We start from the raw sequence: 16,675 nt of genomic DNA on the forward strand, positions 1-16,675 counted from the left end.
TCTTGATTTTTCTTTTTTTTAAATCTTTAAATTTTTTATTGTTATGTTAATCACCATACATTACATCATTAGTTTTTGATGTAGTGTTCCATGATTCATTGTTTGTGCATAACACCCAGTGCTCCATGCAGAATGTGCCCTCTTTAATACCCATCACCAGGCTAACCCAACCCCCCACCCCCCTCCCCTCTAGAACCCTCAGGTTGTTTTTCAGAGTCCATTGTCTCTCATGGTTCGTCTCCTCCTCCGATTTACTCCCCTTCATTCTTCCCCTCCTGCTATCTTCTTCTTTTTTTTTTTCTTAACATGACTCTTGGTTTCTGCTCAGGTCCTGATCTCAGGGCTGTGAGACAGAACACTGCGTCGGGCTCCACGCTCAGCGTGGAGTCTGCTAGAGATTCTCTCTTTCCCTCTCCCTCCACCTCTCCCCCTGCAATTACTTGCTCTCTCCTTAAATAAATAAATAAATAAATAAAATCAATCTTTTAAAAAAACAACAACACTTGCTTGGTACTTTCCTCCTGTTTTGAGATGCCACCCAATAAAGGTCATAGAGCAGGACTAGCTACATAATCTGCTGGACCCACAACATGACAGGGGTGGAGGGGAACCCTATGTTCCTTGTTCAAAAATTAAGTATCTCAAGATGGTGATGGCAGAACACTGAAAGAAGTGATGGGCCCTCTAAGTCCAGGGCCTGTGTGACTGCACAGGTGCACGCCCATGAAGCCGGCCCTACCTGAGAGGCTTTTGGACCTCTGTATGGACTTTAAATAAAGATGAAATCGGACTAAGTCAACTGTTTTGATTTGGGTCCGTGACCTCTACTCCAGGAGCCACTTGAGCCTAAACCGAAAGTCGAGACACAGTAACACTTTTGCCTCATCTGCTATTTAAACTAACTTCAGAACTACAAGTTTTCCTTAGATAAATGAGAAAGGAAAATGAATCATCCATAGCACAGGGAAGAAACTGAAATTACCCTATTTGCTTTGGGAAGGATATGATGTTTGGGAGTTGATTTTCTCATGAGACAAATATAGATTTCTATACGAACAGGTCTCTTCTATGCAAAGCACCCAAAATGAATGTTAGTAAGGTAGGTGACTCACTTTTAAAAATAAAAGTGCATTAATTTAAACTTAACATGTTGACTCAGTGCTGTTTTTAAAAATTTAATGTTTGAAGATGCCATATTTCCTAAAGAAAAGAACACATGACAGATACCTTGTTCTGTGCTCTGAGATAAATTATCAGTAGAGTGGATGAGATCAACAGGCCCAGAATAATTACTCAGTTATTGCCCACTATAGAAAAATCCAATGGAAGATAAAACACAAATATAATATTCTGAATATGTAGGCTTTCTGATCGAGTGACATGTATTTTTTTTAATAAAAAATGACAAATGAGAAATATACTCAAAAATTTTCCTGGTTTCAAATCTCAACATTTTGCAGCTAAAATATACTTAAGAAATGATTTCTACCTTGTATTCAAGTCAAACTCTTTCTGAGACAAGTTTCTGAAATCCCAGTCATCTTTCAAGGTCCTTACAGAGTCATCTGTGAGTCCTTTAAACTGCATCTTTTACTTTTTCCCATAAAAACTCCCACCCTCAGCACTTTTTATATCAATACTGGCATGGATTATATACTAACTTGCATTAGAGTTGTTTGTATTTCTTCTTGTTTCCTTTTAGAAAATCTCTACAACAATTTCAAGAACTACATTTTAATTTCTCATTGCTTCTCCTATAATAGGAGAACATTGCATATACTAGATGATTAAAAATTATCAGTTGTACTGGGGCCCCTAGGTGCCTCAGTCATTTAAGTGATTGATTTCAGCTCAGGTCATGATCTCAGGGTCGTGAGACTGAGCCCAATGTGGGGCTCTGCTCTGGGCGTGGAACCTGCTTAGAGTCTCTCTGCCCCTCCCTACACCTCCTATGTATGCATACAGGCTCTCTGTAAAAAAAAAAAAAAAATTATTACTTGTACCTAATTAAGCCAAATTCAGCCCATGAAAATGGGTCTTACTGATTAGTATCAGAGATGAAATTTTATTTAAAATAATTGAATTTGTTATGCCAAGTTTGACAACCTAGAAGACATGGATAAATTCCTAGAAACATACAAACTTCCAAGACTGAATCATGAAGAAAGAGAATATGAACAGATTTATTACTTGTAAGAAAACTTCATCAGTAATCAAAACCTCCTAACAAACAAAATGATGGTTTCACTGGTGAATTCTACCAAACACACAAAGAAGCATTAATATCAAATCCTTTTCAAACTTTTCCAAAAATAAAAAAAAAAGAAGAGGGAACACTTCCAAACTCATTTCATGAGGCCAGAATCACCTTGATACTTTTGTTATGATTGTAACATATCTAGTATGATTGAGACCACAGTTCTGAGAAAGAAATGATGGAAGGAATGACGGCAACAGGAAACTGAGTAACAGGAATTTTCAGATCTTTAACCAGTAACAGTAGTTGACTTTTGTATAATACAGTTCACAGAATGTTTTCATGTAAATGATCTAATTAAATCCTCACAGCCACATGAGATTTAGGAGAGCAGGATGTTAAATTCAGTGAGGAATTTTTTTTAAAAGGGAGGCTGTTTATGAAGCTTGTTCAAAATCAAGGTTTGCTCAAAGGGGGTAAGTTGCAGACTCTTAAGTATTCTAATAGGGGAGAACGACGGGAGAATGGTGGGAAAAAATGAAATTAGGCTAAGAGGTATAATGGTAACTCTAGGTAGTCTTTGCCTCAGGTGAAAATTGTGTAAGTTATACTTAAATGGATATATCAGGTATCTGTGAAAACAATTCCCTAACCTATCTGTATTATCATCATGGCAGACAAATTAGTTGAGACCTTAAAGACTATCAGCCACACAGTCTTTGAACTATCAGCCAGAAAACAAATTAAACTGAAATGATTTCACCTGCTTTAATATTCTAAGAGTAGAAATGGGACTGCATAGTTTTGGTTTATTACAAACTTTCTAAATACCACTGGTGATAATAAATGTGATACTCGGCATTCAAATAGCACCATCAATAAGGCAATGGTCAGCCTTTGTACCCTCAAAGGCACCATTTCACTCATTTCCATGAATTAACCACTGACATGAGTGGTTCTCAAATTTTGGCATACGGAAGTCTAACTTGAGGAGTTTATGACACAGATCTAAGGCTTCTAAAGATAGCTAAAAAAAGAAAAATAAAAGATTTGAGGATTCTATAGCTCAGAGATGATTTCAGTGGATCTGGGGTTGGGCTCTGGAGTCTGTATTTTTTAAAAGTTCCTTAAGAATCCAACATAGTGATTTCTATGCTATAATTTTAGAAACTCTTCCTAGAAATCCTTAGGTGATACAGTCTTAGATTCAGATGCCCCAGTAAACAATTTTTATTTTACTAAGAAGTTACTTAACAAAAAGAAATCCTCAAGATTTGAAATGCATCATTAATGGTGGAAATTCAAGCCATGTAACCAGTAAGAAGGGAAACATTTTGGTCAGGGAAGCAGGGCCATCATTCTCCATATCACAAAAGAGAAACAGTCTACTATGTTTCCAGCTAGCTGTATTTGAAGGCTGTTTCCATCCTGGAAGAGCATATACATCTCCCATGAGTCTCTTTAATTTCACAAATATATCTCACAGCTTTTTAAAGTACTGAAAACCATCTAGAGAATGACAGTATTAGATTTTACTAGCTATAAAATTCTGCCTTTAACATTGAAAGCTTTTCAGACATTTTTTTCTCTCAAAAGCCAAGTAATTTAATTTTTCTAAGCCCTAATTTCTACATCTCTACCACAAAAGAATGGGTTTTTTAAAAGCCATCTATAATAGCTTTCCACTCTAACATTCTGTAAATATAGATCTAATTTTAGGCTGAGATGGAAAACCCATACTCTAAATAGGCTGAAGAAATTAAGCCTACAGACATTTTTCTTTCAAAAATGTAACCCTTTCTTTAATCTTATTCCATCCAGGATTCTAGTCAAGTTCAGACCTAGATAATCATTTATTATTTATATTTAAGGGACTTATTAGTTATAAACAGAAAATATACATAGCCAGGCTATATAAGCTATTTAGACCAAAAATTATCCCACTAACGCTCTGATCAAACTGCACTATAAAGCATACAGCAATCCATTTTTAATTATTTAGCAAAATTGCATAAAACAAGGATTACTATGAACCTAGAAATTCTTCAAGCTTTTTCTAAATATTAGCTCATTTAATCTTGATAACAACTCTATGAAGTGGGCACTGTCTTTATGCTCGTATTAAGAAATGAGGATCCATGGGCTCCTGGGTGGCTCAGTTGGTTAAGCGACTGCCTCGGCTCAGGTCATGATCCTGGAGTCCTGGGATCGAGTCCTGCATCAGGCTCCCTGCTTAGCAGGGAGTCTGCTTCTCCCTCTGACCCTCTTCCCTCTCGTGCTCTCTATCTCTCTTTCTCTCTCTCTCAAAAAATAAATCTTAAAAAAGAAAAAAGAAAGAAAGAAACGAGGATCCAGAGACAGTCAGTGACTCTTCCGTACTATTACCAGCAGATGGCAGAATTAAAATTCCAACCCAGGCCCTCTGACTCCAGAGCCTTGGCTCCAAACCAACCAAGGCCCTATACTATTTTCCTAGGTCAACTATTGACAGCAGCGCTTTCCAAAAGCTTGCTACAGGTTAATCAGGAGACAGCATGCCAATTAAAGAGAGCCCCTTACATGTCCTCAAGAAGTAAGTTAAAATATAATTTCGGTGTGGGCATTGCATGCCTTTATGAATTTCTACTGAAATGAAGAAAGGTAGCGCTATGGTTAGACCTGTTGTTTATGGGCCTCCTGATTTGCCCTTGAAATACATGTTGAGTCCACCAATTTTCTTCATCTCCACTGCTAAACCCCTGATCCAAACCATTGGCATCTGGCATCTGACCTACCGCACTGCTGACTACCTGGTCTCCCGTCTCCATCTTGGTTCTTCAACTCTGCCCCACAACTTCACAGCCAGAAGAATTTTCTTAAAATGCTAATTTGATCCTGTCATTTCACCGCTTAAATACTCTGACAGGTTCCAATTTGCTTAGAATAAAAAAAAACAAAAACCTAATTTATAGGTAGGCTAACTATATAATTGAACATCAAATTGAGGTGCTTTTGATAGTAGGGGCATTAGGAGTCATTTTGTCAGATCAACAAGGCTTCCCACGGCAACCCAGATGTATGGTCACCTTGCTTGTGAGATACTGCATGAATCAGCTCCTTCAAAATGTTCCAACCCTCACTGAGAACAATTCTTCTACCCAGCTTTCCTTCAGTTCCTATAATGCACTGAGTCTCTTCCACCTCAGAGCTCTTGCACATACCCATCTGTCTATTTAAAAAACTATCCCCAAATCTCTGCCTGACTAATGACTATTCATATTTCAAGTTATGCTATAAATAACATTCTTCAAAGACGACTTCCCTGATCTTCCAAATAAAAACCACCTTCACCATTATTTCCTCAAACACCTACAACTTTTCTTTTCTATGTTTGCTACAATTTGTAATTTTCTATCTGCTTAATTTTTGTCTCTATCATTTTACCATAATTACAGATCCTTAGGTGGTAGTATAACTAGCACTCACCACAGTAGCTGGCTTATAGAAGAAGCTAGGTAAATGTTGACTGAATAAATGAGGAAATGAGTATTTTATTTTTTAAAAAGAGGCTTAGAGAATAAGTACATTGTTGCAGAAAGTAGTGCTTTGATTTCAGACTATTCTTATACAAAACACATCAAAAAATAACACGAGAATGTCAATCTATCTATAAAGATACTAGACTTAGAATGACATAAAATAAATAAGAATACTAGGAAAAAATCCACCCACCCAGACAAGAACTTTCTTGTATAATTAATTACTAGTTCACAGAAAGAAAAAAAAAAAGCAAAACCACTAAAAACATGTGGAAGAAAAATACTGAATTGATATCAAAATGTCTTTATGATAACAGTATTTTAGTCTACGCAAAACAAATGCTTAAAAATCTATATGGGAGTTTATGTTCCCATAACAACTATATAATCTAGTTATGGCCCACAAAGGTACTGGGACATGTACTAGTATAAAGCAAGACTGAATTAATACCAGATTGGGCTTCTGTCATTTTTAGGCTGGCTGTCACAATGCCCAGTTAAAAGTTTATTCTAGTCTAGAGTACAGTAATATGCAAGAAAATAGAAAAAATGCAAGTCAAGTTTCCTTTAAGTTAGATTTAAGACATATCTACCTATTTTAGGAGTCAGATAGAAAGGAACCTAGTATATAAAAGGACTAATAAAAAGGCCCCAAGGGAAAAACATCTAGCGGTGAATAAACAATGTCATTGTTATGGGTTTCTCATCTTGTTAAAAACCATACCCCTGAATCTAGGGTTTTATTTTGATTTCGGCTGAAATCAGTGGCTTTTACTCTGCCTAAACTGATCTTCAGAGGGCTCTTCGAATTCAACTGCATTTTCCCACATCCAGGCTTGTGTGTCCGCTGCCTGAACCACCCAATTATCCAATCAGCAGAGAGTATCCACAGGTGGCTTTCTTCCTGCATCTTTTTTAATTTTGTTAGGGCTGCAGTTTCCAGATAATACTTTTCTGATAAAGATTATATCTTCCTGTTTAAGTGATTAGCACTTCTCATGCTAATGGTATTACATTAGCACCTCTGAGAAAAGGTTCTGCAACAATGTAGGCAAGATTAGAGAAAACGGAGCTATCCAAAAGGCTTTGAAAAAAAAAAAAAAGGAAACAGGAAATAGTCCATAACAAAAGAGATAAGCACCTTCCCTTATATTCTACAGCAGATTTTCTCCTAAAACAATAGAATCTGAAATAGTCTACTGAGAAAAATCCCACTAGTGGGTTGGCTTCTGAGAATTAAATCCTAATCTGGAATCCAGGAATCTTTCTACACTCTATGATTCCCCACCCCCCCACTCTCAGAGACATTAGGAATACTGACAATTCCTTCAATAAGTGACTATTTGTAAAGTATCCTAGTATGATAACTCTGGAAGCTGGGACTATTGACAATGACATAACATCTCCAATTATATGTATTTGCTGAGGGAATAAAATGCTACATCATTTTTTTTAATGTATGAATTATTTGTATTTGTTGACATTACCAATGTATAGACATAATTTATCTATAAAACTAACAATGTTTTAGAGATTGTATTTGAATAATGCCTGACACAGAAAGAAGAGATAAAAATAAACAGAAATAGATTTTAACATTTTGGCATGAAAATGAGTTAACTATTTTCAGACTTTAGTTTCTTTTGAAAAAAGCATTAGAAGTCTTAGAAATCACTTGAGCAATGCTGGGACCTTAAACCTTCAGCAAAATCCCTATGTATCAATCAATACCAGGAACTACACAAAGAACAAGGTAAGCCAGGGCTTACATTGTGAGCGCCGTGGAAGTTCACCTTTATACTGGCTTTCAGAATTTCCAAGAATACTCCCTCAAAAGAAAAAGGAATTTTATTTTTTTAAGATTTTATTTATTTATTTGACAGAGAGAGAGAGAAACAGGGGGAGGGAGAAGCGGGCTCCATCCCAGGACCCTGGAAAGGCAGACACTTAACCGTCTGAGCCACCCAGGCTCCCTGAAAAAGGAATTTTAAATGACATTTTTACATAATAGCTTTCCTGTCAACAACAGTACAAATAACTTAAAACATTTCTTACATTTTTATATTTTAAAAATGTGCACCAGTTGCTGAAAATGAGCAATAGATACGAAATATGATGCTTTCATTGCATTTTTTAAAGAATGTTGTAAGGTTGTAAGTATATTTTAACACTTTCCCTCCAAAAGATACCAATAATGTGAAGGAATTAACACTCATATTGTTTCCAAATACTTCCAAAAGAGAATTTGCTAGTAATATTGTGCTTGTTGATAAAGAAGGTGATGTATAATTTAAAGATGTCTTCATCTGTGTCTAAATGACCCTTTAGAAGCCTAACAAAGTAAATGTTGATTTTTATTTTTTAGCTCATTTCCACTCCAAAAAAACCACTCCTTATGGTTCATAAACTCCAGCCACTCATTTGTATCCCAGGAGCTCTTTCCAAAATAAGGATAAGAAAGGATCCTTATATCAAAGTGCTGACACATTACTTCTAGACTTGGCAGAGAGAGGAAATGCGCACACTCACACACACACATATGCACAAATACACATACTTACAGAAATTCACAAGATTTATGCACTTCCTTAGCCTCCTATAACTTAACCTGCACACTCCTAAAAACTCCTAGAACATGAAAAAATGAAGGTGAAAAATTCATTATCTTGTACATATAAACCTTCTGTAAAATCTCCCCCCACCAATATTCTTAAAAAAAAAAAACAAAACCTCGGGCGCCTGGGTGGCTCAGATGGTTAAGCGTCTGCCTTCGGCTCAGGTCATGATCCCAGGGTCCTGGGATGGGGTCCCGCGTCAGGCTCCCTGCTCCTCAGGAGCCTGCTTCTCCCTCTGCCAATCTCTCTCTCTCTCTCTCTCTCTCTGTCTCTCATGAATAAATAAATAAAATCTTTAAAAAAAAAAAAAAACCTCCACAAAGAACAAGAAAAAAATATTTGTAAAAATTAACATCTTCACTTTCTTTCCTATATGGTTTTTTCTCCAGAGAATAAACAATAAGCATATTGCTATCAAATTCTTTTCAAGGTGGTAAAAGGACTACAGAACATGTTTCCTACAGATCTGAGGTTCAGACTTTTATTAGTAAAACAAAATATTTCATATATCCTTTTTAGTTTTCTATATTACACAGCCACCCCCACATCAAGAATTAATCTGAATATGGTAAAGATGATAAGCGAGTGCATTAAGTTGTGATATTCCTAAGAGATGAAGTTTCATCAACTGCTTCTGGTTAAGTGACAAAAACCCAAAGCGAAATCCCTAAAATGACACAAATATAACTGACAAGTATAGTATAAATCTCTTAGAAAAAAATGTGGTCAGGACTATATAAATTGGGATGGAGATTTCTTTAGTGAAAAAGTTACATATGGAAAAATATCATGAATAATTAAAATTTTGGTAATCATACTCTCAAAGCAGAAAATTCTCTTCTTCAAGTTCTACCCGGAATGAGATTTAAAAATTTCCCTTGAACGGGGGCTCCTGGGTGGCTCAGTCATTAAGCGTCTGCCTTCGGCTCAGGTCATGATCCCAGGGTCCTGGGATTGAGCCCTGCATCGGGCTCCCTGCTCGGTGCGAAGCCTGCTTCTCCCTCTCCCACTCCCCCTGCTTCTGTTCCCTCTCTCGCTGTGTCTCCTCTGTCAAATAAATAAATAAAATCTTAAAAAAAAATAATTTCCCTTGAACCAATAGTCAAGTCTATCATAAAACTTACACTTAAAAACCTCTATTTTAGCAGGCTAGACATTTCCAGGACATTATGAATCCTAGGATTTACCAGTTACACCCTGAAAATAAAGGAGAAAGTACACACCAGGTTAATAGTGTGTCAAGCTTAAAACAGACAAAGGACAGGAAATTCAGAACTAAGGATACAACTACCTGAAACCTGCTCCACTAAGCATTTCAGGATCTCTTTTAAAAATTTGTTTAAATTCAATTTAATTAACATATAGTGTATTATTAGTTTCAGAGGTAGAGTTTAGTGATTCATCAGTTGCATGTAACACCCAATGCTCACTCCATCAAGTGCCCTCCTTAATGCCTGTCACCCAGCTACCCCATCCCCCCTCCCCTCCAGCAACCTTCAGTTCATTTCCTAGAGTTAAAAGTCTCTTATGATTTGTCTCCCTCTTTGTTTTTGTCTTATTTTATTTCTCCTTCCCTTCCTCCATGTTCATCTGCTTTCTTAAATTCCACATGAGTGAAATCGTATGGTATTGTCTTTCTCTGACTGACTTATTTCTCTTAGCATAACACCCTCAAGTTCCATTCATGTTGTTGCAAATGGCAAGATTTCATTCTTTTTTTATATTCTATTTTTTGTGTATATACATATATATATGTACACACACACACACACACACACACACACATCACATCTTTGTCCATTCATCTGTCGATGGACATCTGGGCTCCTTCCATATTTTGGCTATTGTGTACATTGCTGTTAAAAACATTGGGGTGCATGTACCCCTTCACATTTTGGGATCTTTTAACAGTGAAAGCTATTATAAACTCTAAATGCTACAAGAAAAGACATAATGATCACTGTATTCCCTTGATTCTTTTGTTAAGCAGTAAACTTGATTAATACTGTAACTAATTTGAACTTTAATTGCGGGTTTAAAGAGTTGTTAGAACCTTAACTACACAGGCCTCCACTATATGTTAGTTCACAGTTGCTATTCCTTCAAATAAACTGACCTACATTTTCTCACAGCACATAATGAAGTTGATTATGATGAAATTGAACCTTATCAAGTTTAAGTTGTTTTTATTCACTGACATCCTTTAACAGCAGTAATATATTTATTATATACAACTCTCAACAGAATGTTCAGCACACAGTAAAGACTCCATAAATATTAGAGCTGTTATTAGCCTTTATAATCATTGTTGTCCTCATTATTATGATGAATATAAACAGTCATTTGGTACATGATTTCTATATATGTTAAAATATGTTTTATGAATTCTCTCTGTACTGAACATATATGTATTAGTTATAGTCCGATAATTTGGTAGCTCATCGTTCCACATTATATTTAATTATTATGTGAAATACTACTAGAGTATTCAGCATTTTTTACTTTTATATGAAAATCATTTTTAAGTGTTTCCTTGCATAACAATTTTCAGCCAACCAATTCTTTTGGCTCTAAGATTCTATTTTATCACGTGTATGCCTGGGAATCTTTTATCTCAGGGTTGCCTTAGTATGCCTCAGTGACCTAATTCTGAATCAGGAGGATCTGACATTACTAGAGCTCTAATTTGGATCCAAAAAAAATTATTTCTAAGAGGAGATAATGCATTATAAAGTTCTGGGTTATAAAAAGAAATTTCTAAGTGAAATTTTAGGTAAGAAGAAAAACAGACTTTTTCTTTGATCATTCTTATCTGTTGGAAAGAATTATGCCTCTGAAAAAAAATAATACCCCCACATTCAGTAAGGTGAAAGTCTTTGTGACTTTGTGTATCTAGGCCACCAGTATTTATTTAGGAATCATATTCATCTCTGTGACACTATAACAAAGAACTGTGAAGGGATATATACACATAAGACTGGCCTTACAAAAAGAGTAACATTAAAAATTGAGCATGCCAATATGATCAAGGGTGATAATGTCAAAAGAAACACAAAATCACTTTTTCTTCAAGAGAAAACTGGGTAAGACAGGAAGAGTATAATTGCTTTGTGAAAAATATATGTTTAAAGGAAACTTAGGAAAGCTATTTACATCTACTTAGTACGTATTTATTACATACTTCATCTATGTCAAACATAGGGTTTTATCATGATGCTCAATTTGCTTTATTATCCTTATGGTCTTGTATGTATTAATTCATTCATCAAACAACAGAGTACCCACTCCGTGTCAGGCAGTGTGCCAGATATTGAAGGTACAGAGAAAGGTAGGATTTTTGCATTCATCATGGAGTGAACAGAAAAAGATACTGAAATGGACAATAAACATATAAACTTGTTTAACTTCATTGGACATCAAGGAATTGTGCATATACCACTTCACTGGATGGCTTAAATTTAAAAAGACACACAATAGCAAGTCTTTGCAGGTATGTGGAGTAATTGGAACCATGACATTGTTGGTAAGCATGTAAATTGCTACAACCATTTTAACAAATCTGTTTGGCAGTAATTACTAAAGTTGAGCATGTACATATCCTAGGATTCTGCAATGTACAAAATGTACTCCTGGTGTGTGTGTGTGTGTGTATCAGAAATGCATGCATGTATCCACCAAGAGATACATGTAAGAATGTGCAGACTATTACTGTAATAACCCAGAATTCGCAGTTCCACTGGTAGTAAAAGCGACAACTAAATTGGGTATAGTCATATAGTGAAATATTACACAACTATGAGAATGAACAAACTACAGTTAGATGCAACGATATCAGTGAATTATTCCAAAATATGTTAAATAAAAGAAGCCATACTCTAAAGAATACCTATGGCATGATTATATATATACAAAATTCAAAAATAGGCCATCTTGGAGGAAAGCAATGATGGAACAGGGTAATACTGGAGACTCCTGGGGTGCTTACAATGATCTGTCTCTTGATATGGATGGTGGCTACATGATGGCTTCACTCTGATCATTCATTACACTAGACACTTGTGACCTGTAACTCTCCTGTAAAAATTTACTTAAAAATAAGCACTGAGCACCATTCTTGAATTAAGATGAACATGCTGTAGGAAAGTGAAGACAAAGGGAGTCAGCAGAAGGCTGAAAAAAGAAGTCTGTCACTACCTTCTGATAGTTTTCTATTTTATTTGCTATAGTCCCTCATTATCTGCTATCTGGACACCCACTAGTCTCCTCGTCTCAAGTACCTTCACTCTTTGCTTTATTTATACATTCCAGTGAAATCTATTTTTTATTAATTTTTTAATCATTGTTTTACCCATGTCATTCCCTTGCTCAGATATGATCACTGACTCCTCCCTGCCTATACTCTAAAAACTAAACTCCTTAGCCAAACATAACAATGCCTTCCATGAATATGATCAAAATCTCACTTCAACTGACTTATACATTGTCTACCTTGAACCATCCATATAACTCATAATAAGATGTAGTATCAGGAGATGGTTGAGGGCACAGACCCAAGAATTCTTATTCTGTGACCCTGGCAAATTACTAGATATCCCTGTGCCTCAGTTTTCTAATCAGTAAAATGGGGATACTATTAGTAGCTATAATACCAACCTCAGAGAGTTTTGTGGGGATGAGATGAGTTAATACCTGTCAGAATGTGTGATTGTACTGCTAGGTACTGGCTATTATTTTTTCACTATGTTAATCAGCAAAAATGGCTGCCAAGCGAGACACACTCAGTACTGCCTCGTCACTTGGTTCCAGGCATTCTTCCTAAATATGGAAGGCCCTTATTCCATCTTATTTGTTATGTTAGTGAAAACACTTAAGTTCTACTCAACAAATTTCAATTATTGAACATGTCATCAACTATAGTTATGTTTTAGATTATATCCTCATACCTTAGGATTCTTATAGATGAAAGTTTATATCCTTTCATGAACCTCTCCCAATTTCCACCATGCCAAATCAATATACAAATATCAGTTGCATTTCTATACCCAGTGAACTATCACAATGTATATATATGTTTCATGTCTGTAAAAAAAAACCCAGAATCTACTAGGAATACAACAGCATGTATTCTATGAAAGCACAACCTTTTATTTTATTTTTTTTAAAGAGTTTATTTATTTATTTGACAGAGAGAGACACAGTGAGAGAGGGAACACAAACAGGGGGAGTGGGAGAGGGAGAAACAGGCTTCCTGCTGAGCAGGGAGCCCGATGTGGGGCTTGATCCAGGACCCTGGGACCATGACCTGAGCTGAAGGCAGACGCTTAACGACTGACCACCCAGGCATCCCGAAAACACAACCTTTTAAAACTTGCCTCAAAAAGTTCCAAGCACAAGCTTAGTGAGTTGTTCCTTAAGCTTCCACAGAACGTTTCACAGCTGGGGCTACTGTTAATTATTCCAAGCAGCTCTCACCATGAAAACTTCAAAGAGCCCCAGCCACTCTCCAGGGCTCTAGGAAGCTTCTATCTTTTCACCAAACCATCTACAAGGCTTGGAAACATGGAAAACATCTTTCATCTTTCAGTTCCTCTGTGGTTAATCATGTTTTTGTTCAATTCCATGTTCACTCCAGTGCCATTTTCTGCAAATCTGCTTTGCAGGCAGGCATGTGAATACAGTCAGCGTTACTGTGTTCTTCAAGTTCAATAATGAAAAATCTGTGTTAGGGTGAAGGCAAACACACATCTACAGATCCAATTCAAGCATTTATATAAACCGAATTTGAAACATTGTGCTGTAGACTTGGGTTCCCTCTTATTTACAGGATAGAAGAGAGAGTCTAGAGAAATTCAATTGTTCCAGTCCATTATCACTAGTTCTTAGAGATTTTGAAACTTAAGAAGCAGTGAGTCTTTCAACTTCTGATTGACCTTGTGATAAAGATGCAAAGAGAAGGAATAGGAAGTAACAGAAATAGCCTTCAGGGACGGCCCAACTGGCACCCGAAAAACCCTTGCATCTAGCCTATAATGCCTGAAATTTTGAGCTTAAGGCCTATCTGTTTATTTATGCCATCATTCAAAGAAAATTAACAGAATGCCTGCAGTGCTAGTCATAATGCTGAAAGCAGGAAGGGTGCTGGAAGTATTAAGTTCAAGAAAATCCTAAACCACTTTTTTAAGAAACCCATACATTTGTGAGAGGAGAAGAACAGGAGAGAATAAATACATAGCAGAACATATGAAAAATGTTATGAAAGTGAGAGGTATAGAAATGTACTGACCACAGAGATAAATCCACAGATGGATGGATTGTGAAGGGCTTTAGGAAGTGGAGGATTTTTGAAGATAAGAGAAACTTGCCAGCTATAGAAGAGATATGGGGTGGAGTGAGAACACCAGGTTAAAAGAAAAGAAGGAATAAGAAAGCGGGGGGAGTTTCATGTGACTAAAGTAGAGGATCTAAAAGCAAAAACTAAACAAACAAAAAAACTAAAAGAAAAGGTTTTGAAGGTCCATTTTTGCCTAACAAATTTGGATTTTATCCTACTGCCAATAGCAGGCTAATGAAGGACCTTAAACAAAGGAGAAAATAATGACAATCCTGACAGTAGCACACAAGCTGAGCTGCAAATGGTAGAGACTGGGTGAAGGGCAAGTTCACTCAAGAAGCTACTGTGCTCAAGATGAAAATGGCAAAAGCTTGAGAATCATTAAGGCTTTACCTCCAGGTAAAGTTCAGATACCCCGCCGAGTGGGGCGAACTTTTATCATTCAAATATCTATTGGTATAAGTAAATTTAAAGATAGTCTTTCCAAAAGACAAATACTGCAAAGAAATAAGACAATGAGAAAAAAGGTGCCATATGACCAGGATGACTGAGGGGAAAAGGAGGGCAAAAGACAGTGACGTATTGAGGATTTCGAAATTTTACTTAAAATCAAATCTGGATCTCATTTATTTTTAAAGATTTTATTTATTTATTTGACAGAGAGAGACACAGCGAGAGAGGGAACACAAGCAGGGGGAGTGGGAGAGGGGAGAAGCAGGCTTCCCGCGGAGCAGGGAGCCCGATGTGGGGCTCGATCCCAGGACCCTGGGATCATGACCTGAGCCGAAGGCAGATGCTTAATGACTGAGCCACCCAGGCGCCCCTGGATCTCATTTTAAAATAAATCTTAATAATGTTGTAGGGAATTCTGGTTCAGGATAGCAATGTAGAAAGATCCTAAACCCACCTCTTCCCATGACCACACTGGAACTACAGATATATATGGACTAGTTTCCTTTGAAAAAAACTAAAATTGACAGTGACCCCATCACATTGGGTAAAGGAGAACAAAAGGACACAGAAGCAGATAGGAAGTGCTGAAAAACAATCTCACCGTAATCCCTACCTCCCATTCCAGTGTACTGACCTGTAATCAGGAGGGAACTCAAAACCCAAAGCTTCTCCCTGAGGAGTGAGGAGTTTGTACTCTACACCGGATACCCCAACTTTTAAGACTGGCACCTGAGAGACAAACCCCCCAAACATCTGGCTTTGAAGACCAATGGGGCTTACACCCATGAGACCTGCAAAGCTATGGCAAACTGAGAAATGAATCTCAAAGGGGTCATGTGCAGACTCACACTCCAGGACCCTGTGCAGAAGCAGCCTTTTGGAAAGTGCCCAGGCTTCATGTGAAAGAGACTTTGCTAATTTTAATGTGTTGGTCTGAGGGGAGGGAGTGGATTGGGTACTCCCTATGATAGATGCTGATGGATCCTATCTTCCTGCTCCCGCTCTGCCTCACTAAAGTCAGCAGGCACCACATTTTTCTTGGGCGGGGGGGGGGGGTGGGGTGGGGGGTGGGGTGCAGGGGTGGGGCGAAATTTTTATGCTCTAACAGGCAGGTAACATCTTCCACCCTGGCCCTCTGCCTTGCTGAAGCTGGCAGGTGCCATATTTCTCTCTCTCTTTTTTTCTTATTTCTTCTCTCTTTTTTTCTTCTTTATTCTCTTTTTCTTTTCTCTTTTTTTCAGAGGATGACAGCTTTGCACTCTCCCTCTGGGAGCTTCCTAAAGGGAGGCTTCCACATACACCAGGTGCCCTGGTTTTTATGCCTTGTGACTCAGTTTCTGTGGCTGCCACCTCCTGATTGCCTGCTCTGGAGATCAGAGCTGCTTACATTCATGGGTCCCTTGGGACTATAACAATTGGAGAGGCAGTTCTTGGCAGATTACCACTCCCACTTCCAGGGCACTGCACAAAGAACTGACTGAAACACACCCACAGTCTTTCTAAGAAAGGCTTTCTTGTCCTGGAGCTTTGGCCTTAGGAACAGGTTTAGATTTGGTGCACA

General features: G+C 37.3%; 1 protein-coding gene across 1 annotated transcript in view; it reads right to left on the reverse strand.

Moving 5' to 3' along the window:
- PDZRN4 (PDZ domain containing ring finger 4) overlaps positions 1–16,675 on the reverse strand; it is a 354,481-nt gene that overhangs the window by 320,742 nt on the left and 17,064 nt on the right.

This window comes from Zalophus californianus, chromosome 9 (assembly GCF_009762305.2).
Source record: "Zalophus californianus isolate mZalCal1 chromosome 9, mZalCal1.pri.v2, whole genome shotgun sequence".
In the NCBI taxonomy this organism is placed as follows: Eukaryota; Metazoa; Chordata; class Mammalia; order Carnivora; family Otariidae; genus Zalophus; species Zalophus californianus.